At 40.8% G+C, this 9993-nt stretch overlaps 1 pseudogene; it reads right to left on the bottom strand.

Annotated features, from left to right (window-relative positions):
* The window catches only part of LOC111968188 (nucleophosmin-like), a 26583-nt pseudogene extending 17900 nt beyond the window's left edge, over window positions 1–8683 (bottom strand).
* Window positions 8684–9993: the final 1310 nt, after the last annotated feature.

Below are 9993 nucleotides of genomic sequence, written 5' to 3'. Positions count from 1 at the left end.
GGGGGGGAGGGAGGGAGGGGTGGCTGAGGGATGGGGGGTCGGGGGTCGGGGTTAGGATTAGGTAGGGTGGGACTGGGGAGTTAAACTGGCAGGTTTCAGTGGTTAGCCTGCTGGTTAATCCCCGCTAGCACTTTAACAACGGCTGTCGTAACGTGCTGAACAGCGGCCATTACAGAATTAAATAGATTAGCCAGCGTGCTCTACCACACACCGCACGCTTCCCTGAGGGCTACGCAATGCCTCGGGTGATTAGCATAGCAGGTCTCACCTCATTATGCATTAGCGTCTGACATCACACACAAAAGGTACAGTTTTCAGTCCGAAACAATGTTCTAGGAGGATTTTGATCATTTCTTGTCATGACAGGAAGTGTTTTAGGCGTTTTACCTTACATATTGTTTGAGAGAAAAGGAGATTTTGACTTTTTGAGACACTGCTATGAAGTTCTGAAAAAATGAAATAAGAGGTTCTCACATGGTCTCACAACTTCTTTCTTGATTAATGCTCATCAAAGGCTAGCATATGTTATGTCAATACAAGAGAGAAATGACAGGTCACTGGTAATGTTTCAAATCAAGCTAGAGTCATTTGGGGGGCTACGGGGGTGGGGGCTGATTAGGGCATTCTTAAGGACGGGTGGAAAATGAGAAGGTTGCAAAGGTGGGAGGTGGGAGGTGGGGGGAGGGACATTTTAGCATCAAAGTGGTCTTCAACCCAAAACGGTAGGTCAGGCCGAGGGGTCGTGGTCTTAAACCCTGTCCTGGGAAACGTGTTCAGGGGTCAGATGTGTTTGTTTAACACAGAGAGAGTTCAATCCTTGGGTTTGTAAGGCTGTCGTCCAAGACATTCCACCTGAGAAATGAAGTACCGGTCTAGAGCTAATTGCTACTTGGATTCATCACATTCTTTGCTGTGCTTTGATTCCATGCAGCTTGCTGAGAGTCTGGCAAGTACCTCTGGGACAGTGGTCTTATAAGCAGACAAGTCTTATAAATATTTGTCTTGACATGAACATTCAAATGTAACTACTATGAAAATGTACAGGTTTTAATAAGCTTAATTTACATTTTAAAATGTAATCTAGTCTCTTGTAACAAGACTGGCAACAGAAATGTCTCTAGTGCACGCAGGGTTTTTTACATTGTCCAGCATGAACAATTTCATGGAAGGAAACAGCTGATGCGTCTGTTCGCTACACATCACATCACATTACTCCTATATGGCGAAAGATGTCTGCAATTTTTCATGTTCAGCAGCATAACGCCGACCTTAAGAATCTTCTTTCTAAACTGGCTGGCAGAGAACATGTGTTTTCCAGGAGTTTGTTTTGAAGCCCAGACCACAAATGCCCCCTTAAACTGTCTGCTTTAGGATTGCCTAACCACAAACAACTCCTTGGAAACTCTCATTGCCTCCTCAGCTCTAGGCCTATTTTGGAATCACCTTACCTTTTCCCATAGATTGAAAACTCTACGATTTATCTGGCAAATGAAAATACCACTTTTGGGAGCAGTCAACAGTGGTTCATTTTGATGTGCGTAATTACTCTGGCTTCATGTTGGCCTAAAGAGGCCTAAACAGGTGTAAAAGTTTACCTACCTTGGTTTGAGGTTTAGCCAATGGTCCCCCTTGATTCCCTGGTGAGCCATTCTGCACCAATGTCACACTTTTAGGCTTCTGCCCCAAAGGCTCCGGGCTCTGAGAGACAACAGCATTAGTTGGGAGAGATGCAGGAGGCACTATACACAATCGAAAATCCAATTACAGTAATCATTTCATTTGGAAGGACATGTTGACACTGCAGAAAAGTATTGCTTTTGTCAAAATAGACCATAGCACTTTTAATACTTTTCAGTTTGAACAGCATTTATCTCACTGTCCGTCTGTCTGTACACTACTTTAGTCAGATCAGTAAAGGAGGTCGTTGGGGAGTAAAGGAGAGCAATTAGTATGCTCTCTGTCCTCTGTGTTTCAACCCAGGAAGCATATTAATATCCATGCTGCCACTGCTCATCACTATAATACAGTATTAGCATGACAAAGAGACAGAGAGCAAAGAAAATAAGAGGAAGTAGAAGAAAAGACAAATAAATAATGAATGAAGGAGAGGAGCTGTGTGTGTAGCAGAATAAATCAACAGGTGACCGAAATGCTCAGCTGTCGTCTGGCTCTGGGGCTAGAATCAGTGCTCATGTCGCAGGTATGTGCATCTGCCCCGCTTTGATCTCTCGCGGTCTGGCACTGTTAAGACTTGGACGCTGCCTTTAAAATCACAAACAGACACACGCACACAATGATACACACACACACACAGGCACACGCGAACACGCACACTGTTCAAAGACAAAGGCCAGGTGCAATGACGGACTGTTGAACAAGAGAAGGGGGTATCAGACAGAAAGAGAGGATAAACAGAGCAACGAAAGAGAAAGGTGGGAGGACTGAGGGACAGGACATGTAGTCCTAGGTGCCTTATCGAGGAGAGGGGGTGGGGGGGTGGAGGAAATAGGAATTCCCAATGCCTAGACTTGTAGGCTGTGTTTGTCGAGTTGTCTTTACTGCGATAGTATGTGTCTCGCTCTGCACAGTGCTGGTGAAACACAGAGTGCTCAGGTAGATTACAGAGGAGAAATCCCATCATTAAACCCGGCAGACCCTGTGCTTTAGTCTCGAAAAAACAGATGGGTACAAGAGGGAACAAGATGAAAAAGTTTCCTCCGCTCCGTCTCGAGCAAAATGGCCGCAGGTCAACGGGTGCAGAAATGAAAGAGCTAAAAACATGTCTAGTTTACAGAACATGCAATAACTATGAAACATTTACAAAATTGTATTTGACACTGATATTCACAACACAAATAAGACCTGATGTTAGACAATAAAATATATATAAAATATAATATGCCTACAATATGTCACAATCCTAACTTTCTAAGATGGTCCCGTGTGGCTCAGTTGGTAGAACATGGCGCTTACAACACCAGGGTTGTGGGTTCGATTCCCATGGGGGACCGGCAAAAAAATGTATGCCCTCACTACTGTAAGTTGCTCTCGTCTGCAAAATATCAATATAATAAGACTTTTTGGATCTAAGGCTGCATTTAGACAGGCAGCCCAATTTGTCTTTTGACCAATCAGATCAGCCCTGAAAAAGATCTGATATGAAAAGACCTGATGTGATTGGTTAAAGACCAATTAGTGGGAAAAATATCAGAAATGGGCTGCCTATGTGAACGTGGTCTATTGGCATGCTCTGCTACATGGACAAGTCCTTGTCTAGCATGACACCTAGTGGACATATATGATACATCATCTATGCCCAGTGTCATGTTTTTAGTTGAACAGAGAATAAAAGGGCTTACTTTCTTTATGGTTGGTTTGACTGGGACCTTCTGTACTTTCACATCACTCTCATCTTCATCACTATCGTCGTCGTCGTCATCATCACTACAAAAGAATAGAACACGAAAATGTACGTCACGTCATCGAATGGTAGTCCAACAAAGACACATGACGCAAGACACACACCAACAAACCTAAAATACAAAAAAGAAGATTCATACTCATCATCGTCGTCATCTTCATCGCTATCATCATCATCATTTGACTCCATTTTCAGTTTCTTCTGCAAAGGGATACAATATTTTCTAACTTTTGGTAATAAATAAAACCTGCTGAGGAATATGGTATGTACCGTCAGGACAAAAATTATTGGCACCCTTGATAAAGATTAGCAAAAAAAGACCACAAAATAAAGAATACAAATACTGAGCTATTGTACGCTCCAAAAAATTGGGAAATTATATTTTTTTATACAATTGCTCAGTGAAAGAGTTTTGGTTCAAAAAGTAATATTTTTTCTCTCAAAAAGATAGTATTCAAAATTATCGGCACCCCTGTTTTCTATACCTTTCAATACCTCACCTTGCGAGGATAACGGCACTGAGCCTTTTTCTAACATGTTTTTTGAGATTGGAGAACATATTGGATCAATAGCCAGCCTCCACCCAGTACCCTGCCCTGAACTTAGTCACTGTCACTAGCCGGCTACCACCCGGTTACTCATCTCTGCACAATAGAGGCTGCTGCCCAACGTACACAGGCATGGAACACTGGTCACTTTAATCATGGAACACTGGTCACTTTAATAATGTTTACATACTGTTTTACCCATTTCATATTTATATACTGTATTCTAGTCAAGTCCATCCTATTCAACTATTGCTGTATACTATTATATCCATGTATTCTACAGATATACTATATATCCTATCCACACTGTCCATAATGTCTATACATCCCATCACATATATACTGTATATATTTATACTCCGGACTCAGACATTGCTCGTCCTAATATTTTTTAAATGTCTTAATTCCATTGTTTTACTTTTAGATTTGTGTGTATTGTTGTGAATAGTTAGATACTACTGCACTGTTGGAGCTAGGAACACAAGCATTTTGCTACACCCACAATATTATCTGCTAAACATGTGTATGCGAAAAAGTTTATTGATTTGACGTAAATGTCTGGAGTTTGCTAAATGGTATTGACACTTGGATTGGAACCGGTGTCTTTGGCCACGCACATCATCGGTGGATTTGGCATTGAAAGAACGATGCATATGCAGAACAGAAACCCATACCTACTGTAAAATATGGTGGTGGATCTTTGATGTTATGGGGCTATTTTGCTTCCAATGGTCCTGGGGCCCTTGTTAAGGTTAACGGCATCATGAACGATTCTGTGTGGAGGAATGCTCTACGGTTTTTCCCAATATGTTCTCCAATCTCATAAAACATTTGACAAAAAGGCTCAGTGACATTATCCTCGCAATGTGAAATATTGAAAGCTATTGAAAACAAGGGTGCCAATAATTTTGACCCCTATAATTTATTTATTTATTATTAGTTGTTGTCTTTCTCAGAGAATTAGAATAAAATAACATAATTTCCAATAGTTATTTTTAAGAATACAGTATTTGTATAGCTCAGTATTTGTATTCTTTATTTTTGAGTCTGTTTTGGCTTTATCAAGGGTGCCAATCATTTTGGAACTAAATGCATGCAGTTGAATCCAATCCAATAATGAGCTAAGTAAACAGCAGGAGGAACATACCGGAGCTGGACGCTTCCCTGAGGTCAAACTTGACGGCCTCGTCACAGGTGACGAGCTGTTTTCCTCTTCTTCGTCATCAGAGTCCTTCACATCTACAAATTGAGATTAGGTTACACCTAATCTCAATGCTGCTGCTGCTGTCTTGTAATGTCAAAATGTCACCTTATATCTAGCCCAAAGAGAGTATACAAACAACTAAATCAGCAGACTGCAAATGAAGTCACTCACTGATAAAATGCTGTCCACTGATGTACACTGGTCCACAGCCAGACTGGAGGCGGAAGGTTACTGGAGGGGTGATCCCAAACCCTCCTAAATTCATCTGCCAAAATTAGGAATAAAATAAGCAAGTCGAATCAACAAAAAATGTTCAACGCCACAATTATTATTTTTTTTACAGAGTGTACATTCAAATTGCGGAAGGGAGGGAGGATCCCACACACCTGCAAGCAAAGGTGTCTTATCAAACTATCTATTACTACATTATCTTATCAAAATCAAAACATCTATTCAGATGTATCTGCTTGCTAAACATTAAAGAAGTGGGTGCTGCCAGACAGTTGTGAATGTGAATTCCAAACTGCCAGGCCATTGTTCTGGTTGCGATAGCAACCAAACAAAACACAGATGTATGTGTTAGAATAACTACTGTAAAAATGTTCAGGTAGTGATAACTTCCATAAATAACACAATTATCCACTCACAGCTAGTGTTTTCAAGCCCTGAACCAAAACCAAAATACACACTAGCTTGTAACATTGGCCCGAGCTTTGCAGAAGGCGACAAGCCAAGCATGTTTAAACAATGGTCATAAACAGAGACAATCAATCAAATTTATTTTATAAAGCCCTTTATACATCAGCAGTTGTCACAAAATTGATTATACTGATACCCAGCCTAAATCCCCAAAGATCACGCAATGGTGACAGTGTTCTCTGGATCTCTGGATCAGGGCGGCAGTCATATTTTCCATTTAATAGGTGGAAACTAGGTTACTTTAGGAGCAACAAGCCTGACATCATGGAGACATAGCCGCTCATGGTCTGCTTCAGAGTCATTCACAAGCGTAAGTAGCTGTCTCTAGAGCCACCAATGTAGTGTGTGCAAAATCATGTGCAATACACTGGAAATGGGTTGTGTGTTTCACTGCATCCAGCCCAGTGTTGTGGCTGTGTTGTTAGGCGATTATGTCCGGTTTACAGTCAGTGTTACAATTAATCCCGTGTGGTCCCGTGTGGCTCAGTTGGTAGAGCATGGCGCTTGCGGGTTCATTTCCCACGGGGGGACCAGGATGAATATGTATGAACTTTCCAATGTGTAAGTCGCTCTGGATAAGAGCGTCTGCTAAATGACTTAAATGTAATGTAAATGAAATGTGGCTTGGATCATGGCCAAGCATACCTGTAGCATCTTTGTAGATCTTGTCGTAGTAACACTGTAATTACTACAGTAACAACACGTTATTTTAGTAATTGCTTAGTAATTGCATGGTAATGGAGTTGAGTGCTTTTCACTATTATAAAAGTGGAATAACGGACAGGGTTAAAAGAAGCTTCAGGTAAGTAACAGCACAGAACTATGGCGATTCATCATTCTAAAACACTCACAGAGGGCAGCACAGACGGCTTCAGCACAGCCAGTGGAATTTTTGGTGGTCTTTCCGTCGTATGTGATGCCCTCGATCTCCACCGGTGTGAAACTTATCCTCTGCCTCAGCACCCAGGCACACCTGCAAACACCAACACACACACAGCTGTTTCAAGATATGATACTGTATGTTTCCGCCACTTTGGAACACGCAACAACATACAGTCTCCCACATTTCTTCTGTCAACCATCATTTACATTTACATTTAGTCATTTAGCAGACGCTCTTATCCAGAGCGACTTACAAATTGGTGCATTCACCTTATGATATCCAGTGGAACAATCACTTTACATAGTGCATCTAACTCTTTTAAGGGGGGGGGGTTAGAAGGATTACTTTATCCTATCCTAGGTATTCCTTAAAGAGGTGGGGTTCAGGTGTCTCCGGAAGGTGGTGATTGACTCCGCTGACTTGGCGTCGTGAGGGAGTTTGTTCCACCATTGGGGTGCCAGAGCAGCGAACAGTTTGACTGGGCTGAGCGGGAACTGTACTTCCAAGAGGTAGGGGAGGCAGCAGGCCAGAGGTGGATAACGCAGTGCCCTTGTTTGGGTGTAGGGCCTGATCAGAGCCTGAAGGTACGGAGGTGCCGTTCCCCTCACAGCTCCGTAGGCAAGCACCATGGTCTTGTAACGGATGCGAGCTTCAACTGGAAGCCAGTGGAGAGAGCGGAAGAGCGGGGTGACGTGAGAGAACTATCATCTCTGCTTGGTGGCAAAAAGGGAGAGTGACTGAAAGCACATTACGATGATGATATCCATTTAGAGGACAGGGACTGAGTCATTTTCAATGGTAGGAAAAGGTTAGCTAAGTATAAGAAAACACATTGTTGATTAAAATGTTATTCCTTTAAATACACATCAAAGAACTATGACTAGATATTGTATTCATTGTATTATTATTCACGTTTTCTGACATTTATAATATTGACAGTGGTGAACTTGGTATTGTGTCGTGGCGGTACACAAAATAGGAAACAGGTGAAATATAGACTGGATATGCAATGACATAAAATAAAAGTTGTCACTGTATGTCTTACATTTTTCTCTAACAGGTGCAAAGATAAATATACTGCAGAAAGTGTACAAATAAAAGGACTCGATGAAGAATATTATAAAAACATTCCAATTACAGAAACTCTCTCAGTGTAGTTTAATTGAAATGTGTCAATTGTCAAGACCTAATTCTGATGGACATTTTTTAATGCATGTATCGTTTGTTAGGACATTTTTTATTGTTTTAAAAATAAATAATGAACCTTTGGCCAAGTACAATGTTATGATATTCTCTAGTCCAGGGTTTCTCAAACTCAGTCTTTTTGTCCTAGCACTACACAGCTGATTCAAATAATCAACTAACCATTAAGCTTTGATCATTTGAATCAGGTGTGTAGTGTTAGGGCAAAAACGTGCACCGTGTTTGGGAAATGCTGCTCTCGTCTAACACAAGCTCGGGCTCAGAATTGGCATAGTGATGATCTTACTGCTTTGAGTGACAGCTGATGATCCGCATCATCGTCCTCCTCAACTTTGAACTCCTTTTTGTCCGATTTGAGTGTACAACCTTAAGTTGACAACACATAGGTTAGCAAACTCTAAGCAAATAGCTGTTGGCGTACTACAATTGGAAACGGAAATATAATATTATCATTGATAACAAATTCAGAACGCAAACAAAGAGCGGTTTGTTGAATTGGCGCGAGAAGCGCATTACCTATCTTTAAAGTTAACTAGCTAGATACATATGGTGTGTTTGGGACAGCTATAGCTAGCTAGCTACATAACGAAAGACACACGTCTGTTATTACTAACAGTTCACTAAAATTAAACTTGGCAGTGCAGACGTGCTCACCAAATAAATACATTTGAAATCTGGTTATATCTGGAACGCTATCATCAGCCATTTTCCCCTGAATGTTATTGTTCTCTTCCGTAAAAGCAAGTGACATTCAGTAAGCCAATGGGATACCTGAAAAGGAAGTGTTGGAAATCATACGTCCAATCGAATCAAAGGCTTGGGTGGGACAAAAGGGGGGAACATACACTTTGGTTTACGTCCGCTAGATGGAGTCATTGCAAATAACCTAAAAATAAGTATGTGTGATACTTGCAGAGATTGGAACATCTACGGTAGTATGATACTGCTGTTTTGTAATGGTGTGTAACACTTTACATGACATACAATTGCGTTTATACTTGTGTTGTAACACTATCTACTACAATAGCATTACTACTTTTGTTATTGCACAGTAATGAAGTAGTGTTTGCAATAAGGAACTGTGCATATTTCTCTAATTACAGAAATCACTCAACGCCATTGCGATGCAAAACAAAAATACTATCTACAACATGTTGATTCAGTGTTGTTGTGTAAAAATAACAATGTCACTACTAGGTACAAGACCAACTTAATGTAATGTGTTGCTGTGGGTCAAAAGAACAGGACCACTTTTAAGGGTTCACATTAATGTATTCTTCATTCCTATTAAGGATTTGACATTTTTGCTTCTTCTACATCAATGAAATGTTATTGTTGGTTTGTCAGCTGTCCTTTTCTTTGAAAAGTGATGGTGATAATTAGTGTTGCAACCTTATGCTGGTTCAAGTATTTTGCTAAGATACGAACAGAGCCGTCATTAAGGTGACTGACCCGTATCAAGGAATGGCGGCTTTTCATGCAGGTGGTTTGAAGTCTTGTTTGTGCAGCAAAGTCTGCTCTGGCTTGTCTCAAGAGCCATTTAAACAGGTGATACATGGCCCCTGCACTCAATCAACACTTTTTCTTCCAGGCGCCCTCTGAATCATAAGAGTACTTGTGTCAGCACGATCAGGTAACTCTGGACTGATGCCACAAAAACTACTGTCACTACCGCAAGGTGACTCCTCCATCCCACATGTCAGATTCCATTTTACGTAAAATATCATATGATACAGTAGGCTAGCTTGTCTTTGTGTGTTAAAAAAAACCCACTGAAAGCCAATGCTACTTATTTCTCTGGGTTGGTGACAACATGCTCACTACACATGCCCTTAGTAGATATATATACCTTCAGGAGAGCCCCAACTTGTAATACTTCAATAAATCTATTTAGTTTGATAAACATAAATACATTTGGATTTAATTTTATTGTGATCCTTTTCTTAATACTTTAGTTCAGGACAAGGTAAAAGCCTAAAACATTTTTCACAGATTATATCTGTTGAAAATAAAACAATGAAGATCCCAATCTCCT

This window comes from Salvelinus sp. IW2-2015, linkage group LG8 (assembly GCF_002910315.2).
Source record: "Salvelinus sp. IW2-2015 linkage group LG8, ASM291031v2, whole genome shotgun sequence".
Classification (NCBI taxonomy): domain Eukaryota; kingdom Metazoa; phylum Chordata; class Actinopteri; order Salmoniformes; family Salmonidae; genus Salvelinus; species Salvelinus sp. IW2-2015.
Note: the sequence above shows the minus strand (reverse complement) of the source record. Positions and strands in the feature narration are given on the sequence as shown.